The 17,907-nt window shown below is 42.9% G+C and overlaps 1 pseudogene; it reads right to left on the bottom strand.

Moving 5' to 3' along the window:
• Positions 1 to 13,307: 13,307 nt before the first annotated feature.
• LOC147959878 (uncharacterized) lies at positions 13,308 to 15,959 on the bottom strand (annotated as a pseudogene).
• Between the last annotated feature and the right edge of the window lie 1,948 nt (positions 15,960 to 17,907).

Raw genomic sequence — 17,907 nt, 5'->3', positions numbered from 1 at the left:
AAGTGCGTCGCCCCGCGGATAGGGAGCGCCTCGACGTCGAGTGGAGCCTCGTGGAGCCAAGCGGAGTCGTCGGCGATGAAGACAAGCCCACCGAGACGGATCTCGCGGCCTTCAGCCAATCCTCCGCCGGAAACCATGATGATGGGAATCGGAAGAATCGCAACTTATCCAACAAACTGCTAAGACACCTGCCCCATGGTGGGCGCCAACTGTCGTGGATCTAAGACTGACAGTAGAATGGGGGTAGGTATGAGGAGGCAAGATCCTAGCTATGGAGTAGTTGTACACATGAGTTTACGAGTTCAGTCCCTTCGCGGAGGAAGTAACAACCCTAAGTCTCGGTGCCCTGAGGCGGTCGACTGGATTGTATGTGTGTGTGAGTTTACAAAAGATGCGAACCCCTGTCCCGGAGGAGGGGGTGGCTTATATAGAGTGCGCCAGGACCCTAGCGCCCCTCCGTTATGCGGGGTTCAATGTACATAAAGAAGGAGCGTTACAGGTAACGTCTATATTAAAGTGTTATAAATGATAGTTAAGTCTATGAGTAAACGCCCGACCGTTGCTGTGTAGGGTGACTTTAGATCTTCTGTTTGTCGAGTGATTTCTGTGACGGTCGAGTGACATTAATTCTTCCAAGTGGAATGTCTCTGGTCGAGTGGATGATGGTACCCTTTGAATGCTTCTGGCTTTAGGGTGATGTCCTTGCGGAGGGCGTCTAGGTCAGGCTTATGACCCTACCCTAGGTACATAGCTTCATCACCAACCCCTTGTGGGCTGGTGTGCTCCTTCCCCTTGGCCCGTTAAGGCCCAGTAACTTCCGTGGCCTTCTCGGAACCCCTTCTAATGATCCGATAAATACCCATTGCATTCTGAAACCTTTCCGGAGACCAAATACTATCATCCTATATATCAACCTTTACCTCCGTACCATTCCGGAGCTCCTCGTTATGTCTATGATCTCATCCGAGACTCCGAACAACATTCGGTGACAAACTCACATAACTCATATAATACTATATCGTCAATGAACGTTAAGTGTGTAGACCCTATGGGTTCGAGAATGATGTAGACATGACCGAGACCATTCTCCAGTCAATAACCAATAGCAGGACCAGATGCCCATATTGGTTCCTACATATTCTACGAAGATCTATATCGGTCGAACCTTTATGACAACATAAGTAGTTCCCTTTATCTGTCGGTATGTTACTTTTCTGAGATTTGATCATCGGTATCTCCATACCTAGTTCAATCTCGTTACCGGCAAGTCTATTTACTCGTTCCATAACACATCATCTTGTAACTAACTCCTTAGTCACTTTGCTTGCAAGCTTCTTGTGATGTTGTATTACCTAGAGGGCCCAGAGATACCTCTCCGTCACACGGAGTGACAAATCCTAATCTCGATCCATGCTAACTCAACAGACACTTCCGGAGATACATGTAGAACACCTTTATGATCACCCAATTATGTTGTGATGTTTGATAGCACGCAAGGTATTCCTCTGGTATCCGGGAGTTGCATGATCTCACGATCGAAGGAATATGTATTTGACATAAGAAAGCAATAGCAAAAAACCGAACGATCATATGCTATGCTAACGGATGGGTCTTATCCATCATATCATTCTCCTAATGGTGTGTTCCCGTTATCATGTGACAACGCATGTCTATGGTTAGGAAACTTTAAGCAACTTTTGATCAACGAACTAGTCTAGTAGAGGCTCACTAGGGACATAGTATTTGTTTATGTATCCACACATGAATTTAAGTTTCTGGTCAATACAATTATAGCATGAATAATAAACCTTTATCATGATTAAGGAAATATAATAATAAACATTTTATTATTGCCTCTAGGGCATATTTCCAACAACGAGCTACCCCAGGCACGCCCTGGTGGGTAGTGGGCTCCACGTGCCCCCCGCTCTCACTTATCCCTTTAGCCCATGTCATCTCCTACCTCTATAAAAAATCACTCCAGCTCTCTCTCCTTGTGTTCTTTCTCTCAAACCCGTGGATTTTGATATCTTTGCTTGAAGCTCCGTTTCCGAAACTGTTTTGGGGGATTGCTAGTTTGTATGTGACTCCTCCATTGCTCAAATTAGTTTTTGTTCTAGTGGTTTATATTTTGAGTATTTAGCTACACTTGGTGCTACTGTAGATGAGCTTGCATGTTGAATTCTAAGTAGTTTGAATGCTTGATATAGTCTCTAGACATCCATATGAGTAGTTGCTATCAATCTTGTTAAGTTTTGTGACCCAAAAAATTGCAGAAAATTGTTCACGATTAAAATGCACCTCTTTAGGAGTTCTTCGAGGAGGAGGTCCTCAGAGGCATCATTGAGCGGGAGCTCGATACGACAGTCCTATGTTGAGCCGAGTGCAAGCTTGATGCGGGACGCCGACACCAAATTGTGCCTATGGTCATCTAACGAGTCCATGGTCGGTGCAGATATCAAGGAAGAGTTTGAGAAGTATGTTCACAACATTGAGCTCGCTCCCTTCATCGCAGAAAAGTGCATTCAACATCTCAACCTCACAGAGATGTTCACTAAGAAATTTAAATATCATCCTCGTGAGTCTAGAGTTTCATTTAGCCTTTATGAATATACCTTTACCATGCCTCTAGAAGCATTTTGTGTTGCCTGTAAGATTCCATCTTGGGGTTCACTGGACGAACCACCAAAATCTGAGTATGAGTCATTTTTGACTAGTCTCTATTACGGTGAGGATAGAGTGACACAAGCTAGAATAAAACGTATGCATTTTCCATCAATCCATTACTTTGCACTCTTTAATGGCAAATGCATCGTGGGAAAACAGGATAGCAACACATTGTGTGCCCCTGACTTGAGCCTCATACACTGCACTGATAGGAATTAAACGTTATAATCTTGGGGTGATTGTTGCGCGAAGGTTGAAACGCAACGCTGATAGTGGTCACTTTTATGGTGGGATTTATGCCTCCCATTTAGCGAAGGAGCTGGGTGTGTCACCTTGGCCTAATGATCCCATTCTACCTACCCAGTACTTCGACTTTGAGGCTATGAAGTGTCATAAGTTCCTTAAGGCCACAACCACTAACTATAACTACAACTTGATGTCCAATAAAAAAACCATTGTGCATGTTATTCTGCCTGCACCTGCTCTCTTTGATTATTGGAGCAAAGGAAGATATTACATTCTTGAGACCGAGGCCCACGAGTACAATGCAGCAATCGAGGCTGCTCGATGGGCTGAGGAGGTGATGACCCACAAGTATAGGGGATCTATTGTAGTCCTTTCGATAAGTAAGAGTGTCGAACCCAATGAGGAGCAGAAGGAAATGATAAGCGGTTTTCAGCAAGGTATTCTCTGCAAGCACTGAAATTATAGGTAATAGATAGTTTTGTGATAAGATAATTTGTAACAAGCAACAAGTAACAAAAGTAAATAAAGTGCAGCAAGGTGGCCCAATCCTTTTTGTAGCAAAGGACAAGCCTGAACAAACTCTTATATAGAGAAAAGCGCTCCCGAGGACACATGGGAATTATCGTCAAGCTAGTTTTCATCATGTTCATATGATTCGCGTTCGGTACTTTGATAATTTCGTATGTGGGTGGACCGGTGCTTGGGTACTGTCCTTACTTGGACAAGCATCCCACTTATGATTAACCTCTATTGCAAGCATCCGCAACTACAACAAAAGTATTAAGGTAAACCTAACCATAGCATGAAACATATGGATCCAAATCAGTCCCTTACGAAGCAACGCATAAACTAGGGTTTAAGCTTCTATCACTCTAGAAACCCATCATCTACTTATTACTTCCCAATGCCTTCCTCTAGGCCCAAATAATGGTGAAGTGTCATGTAGTCGACGTTCACATAACACCACTAGAGGAGAGACAACATACATCTCATCAAAATATCAAACGAATACCAAATTCACATGACTACTAATAGCAAGACTTCTCCCATGTCCTCAAGAACAAACTTAACTACTCACAAAGCATATTCATGTTCATAATCAGAGGGGTATTAATATGCATATAGGATCTGAACATATGATCTTCCCCCAAATAAACCAACTAGCATCAACTACAAGGAGTAATCAACACTACTAGCAACCTACAGGTACCAATCCCAAACTTAGAGACAAGAATTGGATACAAGAGATGAACTAGGGTTTGAGAGGAGATGGTGCTGGTGAAGATATTGATGGAGATTGGGCCCCTCCCAATGAGAGGAGCGTTGGTGATGACGATGGTGATGATTTCCCCCTCCCGAAGGGAAGTTTCCCTGACAGAACAGCTCCGCCAGAGCCCTAGATTGGTTCCGCCAAGGTTCCGCCTCGTGGCGGCGGAGTCTCATCCCGAAAGCTTGCTTATGATTTTTTTTCTCAACAAAAGACTCCATATAGTAGAAGATGGGCATGGGAGGGCCACCAGGGGGCCCATGAGGCAGGGGCACGCCCAGGGGGTAGGGCGCACCCCCCACCCTCGTGGCTAGTGAGTGGCCCCCCTCTGGTACTTCTTGCGCTCAGTATTTTTTATATATTCTGAAAATAACTTCCATGAAGTTTCAGGACTTTTGGAGCTGTGCAGAATAGGTCTCTAATATTTGCTCCTTTTCCAGCCCAGAATCCCAGCTGCCGGCATTCTCCCTCTTTATGTAAACCTTGTAAAATAAGAGAGAATAGGCATAAGTATTGTGACATAATGTGTAATAACAGCCCATAATGCAATAAATATCGATATAAAAGCATGATGCAAAATGGACGTATCAGGAGGCCACACCAAGAGCCTTCGTGAGTAATCACTCTGACTAGTATCCAGGCTGCAAATGGTGATTACCAAGCTAGGCCAAAAGCCTAAGCTTGGGGGAGTACGTATTTCCACCGACATTATATTCATGCTCACACATTTCATTCCAGTTGTTGTTGTTCATACTTTTTCATTGTATTATCCATGCTAGATTTATTTTCTCGCTTTCTTCTTTGGTGTTTGAAAAACTTTGAGAAAATCCAAAAATATTTCTTGCTTCTTTTTGGTTTTTCTTTCTAGTTTGATTTAGTAGTAGTATTAAAAGAAAACCCAAAAAGTTTCTCATTTCTTATTTCGCTTGTTGGGAGTTTTCCCGTGTAAATAGTTTTTCTTGTTTTCATTTTTCTTTCTTTAATTTTCTTTCTTTAAGAAAAAACTAAAAATCTCCAAAAATATTTCGGCGTGTTTCCCCTAATTTCTTTTGTTTTGTTTTATTGAGTCGTACTAAGGAGAAGACCATATGAAAATGTTGAGTGGCTCTTATATGCATTATTGTTGATCTAACAAAGAGCCCACATTATTTTGTCTCCTCCTCTGAATAAAATGTTGCAGATTCCATCTTAGTCCACGGAACTCTTGCACTATTATTATTTTCATATCATTCGGTCGTGCAAGTGAAAGGCAATAATGATGATATTTGATGAAGTGACTATGGCAGGGAAAAGCGGGTATGAACTCAACTCGTTTTTGTTTTTGTAAATATGTTTAACTCGGTACCCATGATTCAACATATTATGGTTAAACATATTTGCAATGACAATTAGAGATTATAGTTGCTCATGCCATGCTTAAGTAGCTAGGAGTGGATAATGATTTATCTTGGGTGTCAAAATGCATTAAAATGATTGTGATGTAGTATGATGATATGGTATCCTCCTCTGAATGTTTCAAGTGGCTTGAGTTGGCACATGTTCACGCATGTAGCTGAATCAAAACCAACATAGCCTCCGCAATATTATGTTCATGGTGTTTATATCCTACTCATGCTAGTATTCAATATTGATTGTCCATAATGCATGTTCATGGCCGTTTTCGCTCTCTAGCTGGTCGCTTTCCAACCTATTTGCTAGCCTTCTCCTGTACTAAGCGGGAATACTGCTTGTGCATCAAAATAGTTAAACCAAAGTTATTCCAGATGATTCCATTATATCTACCTATATGCGGTATTATCCTGCCATTCCAAGTAAATTTGCATGTCCACCTCTAAAATTTCGAATGAACATTTGTTTTGTGTACCTGGACCGCTCATGGAGCGACAGAGGGTGGTCAGTATCTTCCATGCTAAGCGGTTTATTCCCATGATGAGTGTTTACTCACTCATCCTTGCACGAGAGGGGCTGGTAATAGGGATGCCCAGTCCTGAAATAAAAAATGCAAATAATTAAAAAAAACTCCGCCAGGACTGTTGTTGGTATGGAAGTCACCCATGGATTCGGTTAGCCATGGCTTGTGTTTCTTAGTGGAGGGGGGTAAGCTTTACTTTTATCGATTGGGAACCGCCGCTAATTTGTTTAGCATGGAAGATATTAAAAACTCTTGGTCGTAACGTTAACCGGAAGGGTATACCTCCCAAAATTATATTTATCTCTGATTTAGGCTTTGAGCTCTGGCACCTCTACAAATCCCTGCTTCCCTCTACGAAGGGCCTATCTATTTACTTTCATGTTATTTTACTTGTATGTTGAGTCATCGCCTTCTCAAACAAGCACCAGACCTGAGAGCACTATTGTCATGCTCATGCATTTTGTATAGTCAATGTTGAATGCATCACGACTGGGTCTCTTCTACCATGAATTACAATGTTTAGTTGCTGCTTGAACTTTGGAGGTGCTCTGCATTTATGTTTTGCGGTCTCGGAAAGGGCTAGCGAGATACCATTATTGTCATAGTATATCATGATTGTTTTGACGAAGTGTTTACATTTGAGATATCTTATTATTGCTCGCTAGTTGATTATGCCATTAGTATGAGTTAATATAATTTCTAAGAGTTATTGTTTGCACGGTTAGTTGATCTTTGTTGAAAACCTGGATGCTATTTAAGCATATATATGTAAACAAGAACAAAAGATTCGTAAAAGTTCTTCGTTATCACTTTCAGTTTGCCATCTGAAATGCTTGATGACAAGCAATGGGTTAAGCTTGGGGGAGTTGATACGTCTCCATCGTATCTACTTTTCCTAACGCTTTTGCTCTTGTTTTGGAATCTAATTTGCATGATTTGAATGAAACTAACCCGGACTGACGTTGTTTTTAGCAGAACTACCATGGTGTTGTTTTGTGCAGAAATAAAAGTTCTCAGATTGGGACGAAACATTTTGGAGAATTATTTTGGAATATATAATAATTTTTGGAACCAAGACCCATTGGAGGAGGGGGCCTAGCTGCCCACAAGGCACCAGGGCGTGCCAACTCCCTCTGGCGCGCCCTGGTGGGCAATGGGGCCCACGCGGCTCCACTGACCCTAATTTCAACTCTATAAATTCCTATTTTTGGAGAAAAAAAATAAGAGAGGAAGTTCCATCGCGTTTTACGATACAGAGCCACCGCCACCTCCTGTTCTTCATCGGGAGGCCAGATTTGGAGCCCGTTCGGGGCTCTGGAGAGGGGGATCATCGGTCTTCGTCATCACCAACCACCCACCATCACCAACTTCATGATGCTCACCACCGAGAGTGAGTAATTCCATCGTAGGCTTTGTGGACAGTTGTAGGATCGAAAGTATGTCTAGAGGGGGTGATTAGACTACTTGACCAAATAAAAATCTAGCCTTTTCTCAATTTTAGTTCTTGGCAGATTTTAGCAACTTAGCATAAACAAGTAATCAACCTACACATGCAATTCTAAGAGTATAGCAGCGGAATGTAAAACAATTGCACATGAAGGTAAAGGGAGGAGTTTGGAGGGAGCAAACGCAATGTAGACACGGAGATTTTTTGCGTGGTTCTGATAGGTGGTGTTATCGTACATCCACGTTGATGGAGACTTCAACCCACGAAGGGTAATGGTTGCGCGAGTCCACGAAGGGCTCCACCCACGAAGAAGCAACCTTGTCTATCCCACCATGGCCGCCGCCCATGAAGGACTTGCCTCACTAGGGTAGATCTTCACGAAGTAGGCGATCTCCTTGCCGTTACAAACTCCTTGGCTCAACTCCACAATCTTGTAGGAGGCTCCCAAGTGACACCTAGCCAGTCTAGGAGACACCAATCTCCAAGAAGTAACAAATGGTGTGTTGATGATGAACTCCTTGCTCTTGTGCTTCAAATGATAGTCTCCCCAACACTCAACTCTCTCTCATAGGATTGGATTTGGTAGAAAGAAGATTTGAATGGAAAGCAACTTGGGGAAGGCTAGAGATCAAGATTTATGTGGTTGGAATGGAATATCTTGACCTCAACACAAGTGTAGGTGGTTCTCTCTCAAAAAAATATGTATTGGAAGTGTAGGCATGTTCTGATGGCTCTCTCCATGAATGAAGAGTGGGTGGAGGGGTATTTATAGCCTCCACACAAAATCTAACCGTTACACACAAATCACCAAACTCGGTGGGACCGAATCATGAAACTCGGTCAGACCGATTTAGTTCAAAATGTGAACGTTAGGATTCTCGGTGGGACTGACATGTCAACTCGGTGGGACCGATTTCGTTAGGGTTAGGGCATAACGTAATCTCGGTGAGACCGATAACACAAACTCGGTGAGACCGATTTTGGTAATGGACTAATAGAGAGTTGGTCAGGCAAACTCGGTGGGACCGATTCGCTCATCTCGGTTGGACCGAAGTGTTACGAAAGGGAAACGGGGAGTTTACATTGCAATCTCGGTGGGACCGATCGCTCATCTCGGTTTGACCGAAATGTTACGAAGGGAAACAGAGAGATTACAATCCCATCTCGGTGAGACCGAGATCCCTATCGGTGAGACCGAAAAGACTAGGGTTTCTGGCAGTGGCTATGTCAACTAAACTCGGTGGCGCCGGATAGAAAGAATCGGTGGGGCCGAGTTGGATATTTGGTGTGGGACATATGTGGATATGAGAAAGTAATGGAGGGTTTTGGAGCATATCACTAAGCACTTTGAGCAAGCACCTCATTAAGCACCACCTCATCCCTTCTTAATAGTATTGGCTTTTCCTATAGACTCAATGTGATCTTGGATCACTAAAATAGAAAATGTAGAGTCTTGTGCTTTGAGCTTGAGCCAATCTTTTATCCTTACCATTTTGAAGGGTCCACTTTCTAATCCATGCCATGCCAACCATTGAGCTTTCCTGAAATATTCATCTTGGAATAGCATTAGCTCAATGAACTATATGTTGTTAGGAATTACAAAAACCACCCAGGGATAGTTGCACTTCCAATCTCCCCCTTTTTGGTAATTGATGACAACATATAGATCAAAGCTTCGACAAATGATAAATAAGATTGAAAAGACATCGTCGCTTTGAGAAGTATGTGTTAAGCAAGAGCTCCCCCTAAATTTGTGCATTATTTAAAATTTTCTTTTGAATGCAAATGCACAATTGATTAGGATCATGGGTTACTCTTCCATGTCACAAACATCTTGGTGGAGCGCTCAAAATGATAGAGATTAAAAGCATGCACTCATCACCAAGCAAGTGAATGATCATATAAGAGATATAAAAGATAGCATCATTCAACCAAACATTAAGGGTAGCATATGATCAAACACATGATCAACAAGTATCTCACAAGTAGCTCACACAAGCACACAATAAAGTAGTTCAACCAAAATAGCAAGAGAGATAAAAACCAACACTCTCTCTCTCAAAGCCTATGATCTATGCATTTTTCTCCCCCTTTGGCAACAAGTTACCAAAAAGTTCAAAAATGCATAGTGCTAAACGACTCTCGGGCTTGATCTTCGGGAGGTGGTGTAGAGAGAACTCCAAGGATGAAGGCTTCCGATGAAGTAGTTGGAGCAGATGGAGTGGGTGCTGGAGGTGGCACTGGAGTTGTGGCTGCTGGTGCTGACACTGAAGCTCGAGTATCTGTCACAGGCACTGCAGCAGACCTTGGACCTCGTGGCACTTGCTTGAAAGCATCAGTAGTAGACTTGCCCTTCCTCTTCTCTACTTCCTCCTGTAGCTTCTCAACTGTAGTTTGGATCTCGGTTACCTTGACATCCAGATCATAGAACTTCTGCTCAACGATCCTCTCCAAACTCTCCTGGTTCTTAGTCAGGGTGGCCAAGGCCTTCTCAATCCTCAGGGTGGATTGGATCAGATATCCAAGTTGTTCTTGTTTGGATTTCAAGAACACTTGAGATGCCTCTTCAACATTTGGCATCTTTGCAGCTTTCTCTGCCTTTGCCTTCTCTCTCTTCTCATGTGCTTGAGCTGAAGATGGTTCATTTTCATCCATCACCACAGTGTTATCTTCAAATTCAGGATAGATGGGGAGGTGCTCCTTGTCCAAAAGATATGTGCCTATGCCCATCTTTGAGTTAATGAGCTCCTGAATTTGTGGGGCATACCCACAACTTCTCTTCTGGTCAGCGGCAGTACTCTTGATTGTCTCAACAATCAAACTCATGACCTTGAACTTCTGTGGGACATCAAATATGTGCAGCAAGTTTATAGCATGTCCTCTGATCATCTTGTGATCACCTGACTTGGGTAGCAGTGTGTACCTCAGAATCCAGTTTATGGTAGGCAGACCAGACAACAGGTAATGGACAGATATAAACTTATGTGTATCCAAGGCAGCATCTGGGATCTCCTTGTACATGTTGGCCATTGTGTTGTGGTCTTTCTTCTTCTCAACATATACATCCAAGTCATCCTCACTTTCTTTTGGGGCATTGATCAACTGAGCACATTCATCAACAGACGACTGGTACCTGGTACCCTCAGACATCCAAACGATCTTCCCATCTGGATAGAAATGGGCAGTGGAGTAGAACTACATGATCAGCTCATCATTCCACTTGGTGAGCTTTTGTGCAATGAATTCATCAACTCCACATGCCTTAAAACTGTCATACACTCCAGGATAGTGATCTTCATTCTTCTGGATGTACTCCCAGTCTACCCATCTCATATCACACACAATGAGCTTCTTGTCAAGCAACACTGTCTCATAGAAGTCCTGTTGTTCCTTAGTGTGAAACTTGTAGTCCACAGCAGTTCTTCTCCTGATAGCATATGGATCAGACTCTCTCCATAGTCTCAATCCTGCATCCTTCCTAATTTTCATGTTTTCTGCAACTGGATGTGCATCATTGTGGTCAGGGATCTTGGGTTTCAGCTTCCTTAGCACTTGAGTTTCATCTTCTTTAGCAGCTTCAGGCACTGGGGCCTTATTCTTTTCCTCAGTAGAAATGTTTCTAGTGCTTCTCTTGGGCTTCTGAGCTGGAGCAGCTGCCTTGGGAGCAGCTTTGGGCTTAGATGGAGTAGCCCCTGATTTGATTGCATCTCCCATGAGCTTTTGAGCTTTGGGTGCTGGTGCAGCATCCTCTTCCTCTTCATCATCATCTCTCATAATTGATGATCTGCCAAGCACTCTGGCAGTGGTCTTCTTGACCCTTTCCTTCCTTTTCTTGCCTTCTCTAACTACCTCTTCAGATGGCTTGGAGGTTTCAGCAGTGGATGCTCTGGCCTTAGACATGGGGACTCTCTTTGCTAGTGCCTTCTTATGCATCCCTGGCTTGACTTTAGCAGCTGAGCCATACTCCTTTTTAGCACCTTTTTCTTGGAGATAACTTCTTCCTCAACAGCCACATAATCCTCATCCTCTAAATCTGAGGTCTTCTTCTTTCTTGTTCTGGTGGATGCCTTAGGCAAGTTACTTGGTGTGCTCCTGTTCCCATCATTAGATGAACTGGAGGGACTAGTGCCCTCACTTAGTTGAACCTGCTCCTCAGACTTGTTCTGGCTATCACTTTGGTCAGACATCATGCAGGAAAACTGTCAGCAGACCCTGTGAATAGATTATAGATGAGGTAGAGTAGATGAGCACCACAAAGTACAAGAGTTTTACAAAACAATTGACTCAAAATCTTAGTTTTAGTTCTTCACAGAAAGCATTTCAGATCTACCGATTTGTAAACTCAGTGATACCGAAGCAGTTTTTGGGAACCTAAACTAGTGAACTCAGTCAGACCGAGTCACGGTTCGGTGGCACCGAGACTGCTAGGGTTTCACAGAGAATTGAACTCAGTCACACCGATTTGCAATTTTCGCTCAGACCGAAAACGTGTGTGCTCTGGCCTAAGCCAAAATCGGTGAGACCGATTTCTATAACTCGGTCGGTCCGAGATGAATTCGGCGGAGACCTAACCCTAAATTTTCAAATCAAAACTAATCTACGGGATGTTTTCGCTGGACAAGATGATTTCAATCGTGGCAAAGCAATGTGCTAAGAATCGGAGTTATGGATTAGCACAAAGATCAAGTTCGTACCCTAGTTCGGCGACGAACTTGCTACGGCGGCAACGGCGGTGAAGATTTCCATTGACGGCGGCGGAGACCAGCGGCGGGAGGTCGCTGGCGACAAGAAGACGATCCGGAGAACCGAGGAGGCAGAGTAGGTTATGCGTGGGCGAGGAGGTTCGGAAAAATTTCCAAATTTTGGCCCATCGGTATATATAACCTGACCCTGTCGGTGTGACCGAGTGGAGCGACTCGGTGGCACCGAGATGAAAAACTGCAGGCAGTTACTGCAACTCGGTGTGACCGAAAGGTTCTAATCGGTTGCACCGAGATTGAAAACCTAGATCAACTTAGTGACTCGGTAGGACCGAAAAGGATGAATCGGTCAGACCGAGATACACAAAGAGGTTTTGGATGTTTAAGTCTATGACAAATCGAGAACTCCGAGTACTCCTCACACAGAGTGGTTCAAATCTGACTTGTTCAAACTTTGTGATGTAGCATGAATAGAGTTTGAGATGAGAAAAGCATAGATAGCTAGAGGGAGTTCTTAGGCATTCTTGTCCATCATTTGGCAAAAGAGAAAAAAGCCAAACAATCAAAGCAACAAATGGATGTCCTCGAATGGTAAAGTATGCAACCAACATGCTCACACAATAAGATGGCAAATGAAATATGTGACAAAGCATGCACAAACACTCTAGCATCTATAAAGCAATTTGGCGATGACTAGGTCATCTATATACGAGTATATTGACTTAAGAGTCAAATGAGAACATTTGATCATAGGTCATACTCATCGTTTAAGCACAAGTGGGGTTACCACTTTTACATAAAGCATTGTTGTGTTCACACCATTAGAGTTGCTTTAGCTCAATTGGTTAGAGTAAAGCTCCCCCTAGATGTGATATCCCCCTGAGAGGGATGAACTAGCCTTGGGTTTTGTCGATGATGACTTTATGTAGGTGTTGAAGATGTAGCTGCTCAATGTTGATGTAGATCATTTGGAGCAATCCCTTGGAGTGAGTTGCACTTTCAATACCTACACGGGTTAGTCCCACAAGGAACAAACAAGGATATCCATAGACATAGGCCCTGTTTGGTTCAGCTTTTATCGACGGATTCCGCTACCGTGCAGCAGAATCTGAACCAAAGGGCGAACCCAGCAGAATCCGATTTCAGAAATCTGCTGCCAAAATCTGAACCAAAAGCGGAAGCAGCCCAGGACATGCTTTCCAAAATCTGATTCCGTTGCGGGCCAAAATCTAAAAAAGCTGTATCAGTTGGTTTGCCAAATGACCTACATCTTTTTCACATAAGATTTTCCACATCTGTTTTTCCACAGCAGATTTTTCACAGCTGCTTTTAGAAATCCACAACCAAACCAAACAGGGCCATAGAGTGATGCATACACAAGATGATGTCCATGAAAGTATTAGGTTACCTTGTCCCTTGTCTTACCACAAGAGGGTTTGTGACTCCTTGAACTAGTGCAAGATATGGAAGTTGTTTGCACTTGTCCTCGCCAAAATGATAAGAGTGAAGTATGTTGGCGGAGTCACCCTCAAGAACTCTCTAGTTCTTCTTCTTCTGGATCCACACCACCTTGATGGGAACCCTTGGAGTTGTAGTTGTACTTGATGAACTAGAACTTGATGTGATCTTGGGAACCCACTTGACCAAGGCCTTGGGTGCTTCTTCAAATGCATCAATCTCCTCTCGAAGCTTGTCCTTGCCTTTTTGCTTGTGGTCTTGTGGTGGAAGATCATCTTAAGCTTGTGTACCTTTGAAAGAAGTAGGATCATACTTCTCTTGTTGAGGAACAAACTTCGTCTTGGGGTATTGATCTTCTTCCCACTCAACTCCATTGGCATTGAACTTTCGTTCAAAACCAACACCTTGATTCTTCCGGTGTCTTCCTTGCTTGCGTACAATTTCCTCAAATTGCTTAGTCCCGGCAAGGCTCTTGTAAACACCTTTCTCTATAATTCCCTTCAATAAGCTATTTTCTTGCTCAAGTGTAACTTGGCTAAGAGAACCATTAGTGGAATCAAGAGAACTACTAGAAGCAACAATATTGGATTTAGCATGATTGTTGTTACTACTAGATGAAGAATCTTTCTTGCTCTTGTTGCTAGATTTAACTTGTGGCATGTAAGTAGACAAGAGTAAGTGCTTGGCAATGTAAGAACGTTTCTTGCGAAGATCATCATTGATTGCCTTTAAAAACTCATGCTCTTTCTCAAGGTTGAGCTTTTCAAAGAGTAGCTCATCATGGGTCTTTAAAAGTTCTCGATGATTTTCCAAGGTAGTTTCATGAGATAACTTAAAAGTGTTTAGTTCTTTAGTTAGATGCTCAATCTCCTTCTTATCATCATCATTCGTTTTATCTTGATTAGCATGATTAATTGATGTTTCATCATAGTTTTCATCACTAGAGTTGTCAACAAGTAAATCATCATCACCTAGCAAATCATCTTCATCACTATTGAAATCAACATACTCGGGATGTGTTACCTTTGGACCTTTGGCCATGAAGCACCTTCCAATTCCTTCATTTGGTGAGTCAAATATGTCGTAGGAGTTGGTTGACACAAGTGCTAGACCGGCAACACCTTCATCTTGAGTATATTCGGAGTCAGAGTGATAACTTCTTTCAGAGTGATTGTTGGAATCGGAGCCGGATGCCCATTCACCAAGATGAGCTTGATGTCTTCTTTTTGTGTAGCTCCTTGATGACTTTTCTTTCCTTTCCGAATGCTTGCTTCTCCGAGAGGGTTTTCGTTCATAACGATCATCTCTACTCCTTCTTTCTCTTGGTGGTCATTCTTCTCTTCTACTTCTTCTTTTGGGAGAATCTTCTCTTCTTTTCTAGGGAGTCGTACACTCATTGGAGTAGTGTCCGGGTCTTCCACAATTGTAGCAATTACGCTAACGACTAGAAGATCTTTTGTCATTGTAGGACCTTGACTTGGAACTTCTTTCTTTGCTTCTACTCTTGTAGAACTTGTTGAAGTTCTTTACCATTAGGCTCAATTCTTCATTGAAGGTTTGTTTCTCGCTTGATGATGTGGGAGCATCACATGAGGCTTTGTAAGCACCACTTGACTTGTTGTGAAGCTCTTCCTTATCCTTGAGTGACATCTCATGAGCAACAATTCTTCCAATGACTTCCGTTGGCTTGAGATCTTTGTAATTGGGCATCATTTGGATCAATGTGCACACGGTATCATATTTTCCGTCCAAGGCTCTTAGGATCTTCTTGATGATGAATTCGTCGGTCATCTCTTCACTTCCTAAGCCGGCAATCTCATTTGTGATGAGAGCAAGCCTAGAATACATTTCAGCGACACCTTCACCATCCTTCATTTTGAACTTGTCAAGTTGACTTTGAAGCACATCCAATTTGGATTCCTTGACGGAGTCGGTACCTTCGTGCATATCAATCAAAGTATCCCAAATTTCCTTTGCATTCTCAAGACGGCTGATTTTGTTGAATTCTTTGGGGCACAATCCATTGAAGAGAATATCACAAGCTTGAGCATTGTATTATAGCATCTTCAACTCTTCCGCGGTAGCTTCATGGTTTGGTTCTCTCCCATCAAAGAATTCACCTTGCAAGCTAATACACACAACATCCCAAACGGCGGGGTTATGTCCAAGAATATGCATTTTCATCTTATGCTTCCAACTAGCAAAATTTGTACCATCAAAGTAAGGACCTCTACGATGGTAATTTCCATCGCTAGACGCCATACTCTCCTAGGTTGTGAAACCAAGGCTATGACCACCAAAAGCTATGGAAATCAAAGCAAATGGAGACCAAAGCTCTGATACCACTTGTAGGATCGAAAGTATGTCTAGAGGGGGTGATTAGACTACTTGACCAAATAAAAATCTAGCCTTTTCCCAATTTTAGTTCTTAGCAGATTTTAGCAACTTAGCACAAACAAGTAATCAACCTACACATGCAATTCTAAGAGTATAGCAGTGGAATGTAAAACAATTGCACATGAAGGTAAAGGGAGGAATTTGGAGGGAGCAAACGCAATGTAGACACGGAGATTTTTGGCGTGGTTCTGATAGGTGGTACTATCGTACATCCACGTTGATGGAGACTTCAACCCATGAAGGGTAACGGTTGCGCGAGTCCATGGAGGGCTCCACCCACGAAGGGTCCACGAAGAAGAAACCTTGTCTATCCCACCATGGTCGCCGCCCATGAAGGACTTGCCTCACTAGGGTAGATCTTCACGAAGTAGGCGATCTCCTTGCCGTTACAAACTCCTTGGTTCAACTCCACAATCTTGTCAGAGGCTCCCAAGTGACACCTAGCCAATCTAGGAGACACCACTCTCCAAGAAGTAACAAATGGTGTGTTGATGATGAACTCTTTACTCTTGTGCTTCAAATGATAGTCTCCCCAACACTAAACTCTCTCTCATAGGATTGGATTTGGTAGAAAGAAGATTTGAGTGAAAAGCAACTTGGGGAAGGCCAGAGATCAAGATTTATGTGGTTGGAATGGAATATCCTGATCTCAACACAAGTGTAGGTGGTTCTCTCTCAGAAAATATGTATTGGAAGTGTAGGCATGTTTTGATGGCTCTCTCCATGAATGAAGAGTGGGTGGAGGGGTATTTATAGCCTCCACACAAAATCTAACCGTTACACACAAATCACCAAACTCGGTGGGACCGAATCATGAAACTCGGTCAGACCGATTTAGTTCAAAATGTGAACGTTAGGATTCTTGGTGGGACTGACATGTCAACTCGGTGGGACCGATTTCGTTAGGGTTAGTGCATAACGTAATCTCGGCGAGACCGATCACACAAACTCGGTGAGACCGATTTTGGTAATGGACTAACAGAGAGGTGGTCAGGCAAACTCGGTGGGACCGATTCGCTCATCTCGGTTGAACCGAAGTGTTACGAAAGGGAAATGGGGAGTTTACATTGCAATCTCGGTGGGACCGATCGCTCATCTCGGTTTGACCGAAACGTTACGAAGGGAAACAGAGAGATTACAATCCCATCTCGGTGAGACCAAGATCCCTATTGGTGAGACCGAAAAGACTAGGGTTTCTGGCAGTGGCTATGTCAACTAAACTCGGTGGCGCCGGATAGAAAGAATCGGTGGGGCCGAGTTGGATATTTGGTGTGGGACATATGTGGATATGAGAAAGTAGTGGAGGGTTTTGGAGCATATCACTAAGCACTTTGAGCAAGCACCTCATTAAGCAACACCTCATCCCTTCTTAATAGTATTGGCTTTTCCTATAGACTCAATGTGATCTTGGATCACTAAAATAGAAAATGTAGAGTCTTGTGCTTTGAGCTTGAGCCAATCTTTTATCCTTAGCATTTTGAAGGGTCCACTTTCTAATCCATGCCATGCCAACCATTGAACTTTCCTGAAATATTCATCTTGGAATAGCATTAGCTCAATGAGCTATATGTTGTTAGGAATTACCAAAACCACCCAGGGATACTTGCACTTTCAACAGTGGTGGGTTGGATGAGATTCATCATGTAATCAAGTTAGTTTTGTCAGGGCTTGATCCCTAGTATCCACTATGTTCTGAGATTGATGTTGATATGACTTTGCTATGCTTAATGCTTGTCACTAGGGCCCGAGTTCCATGATTTCAGATCTGAATCGTTTATGTTTTCACCATTATATCTATGTCCTTGATCCGATC

This window comes from Triticum urartu, chromosome 7A (genome assembly GCF_056163025.1).
Source record: "Triticum urartu cultivar PI428250 chromosome 7A, HENAU_Tu73, whole genome shotgun sequence".
Taxonomy (NCBI): domain Eukaryota; kingdom Viridiplantae; phylum Streptophyta; class Magnoliopsida; order Poales; family Poaceae; genus Triticum; species Triticum urartu.
The sequence above is the reverse complement of the archived record's forward strand: the minus strand, read 5'-3'. Positions and strand labels throughout refer to the sequence as shown.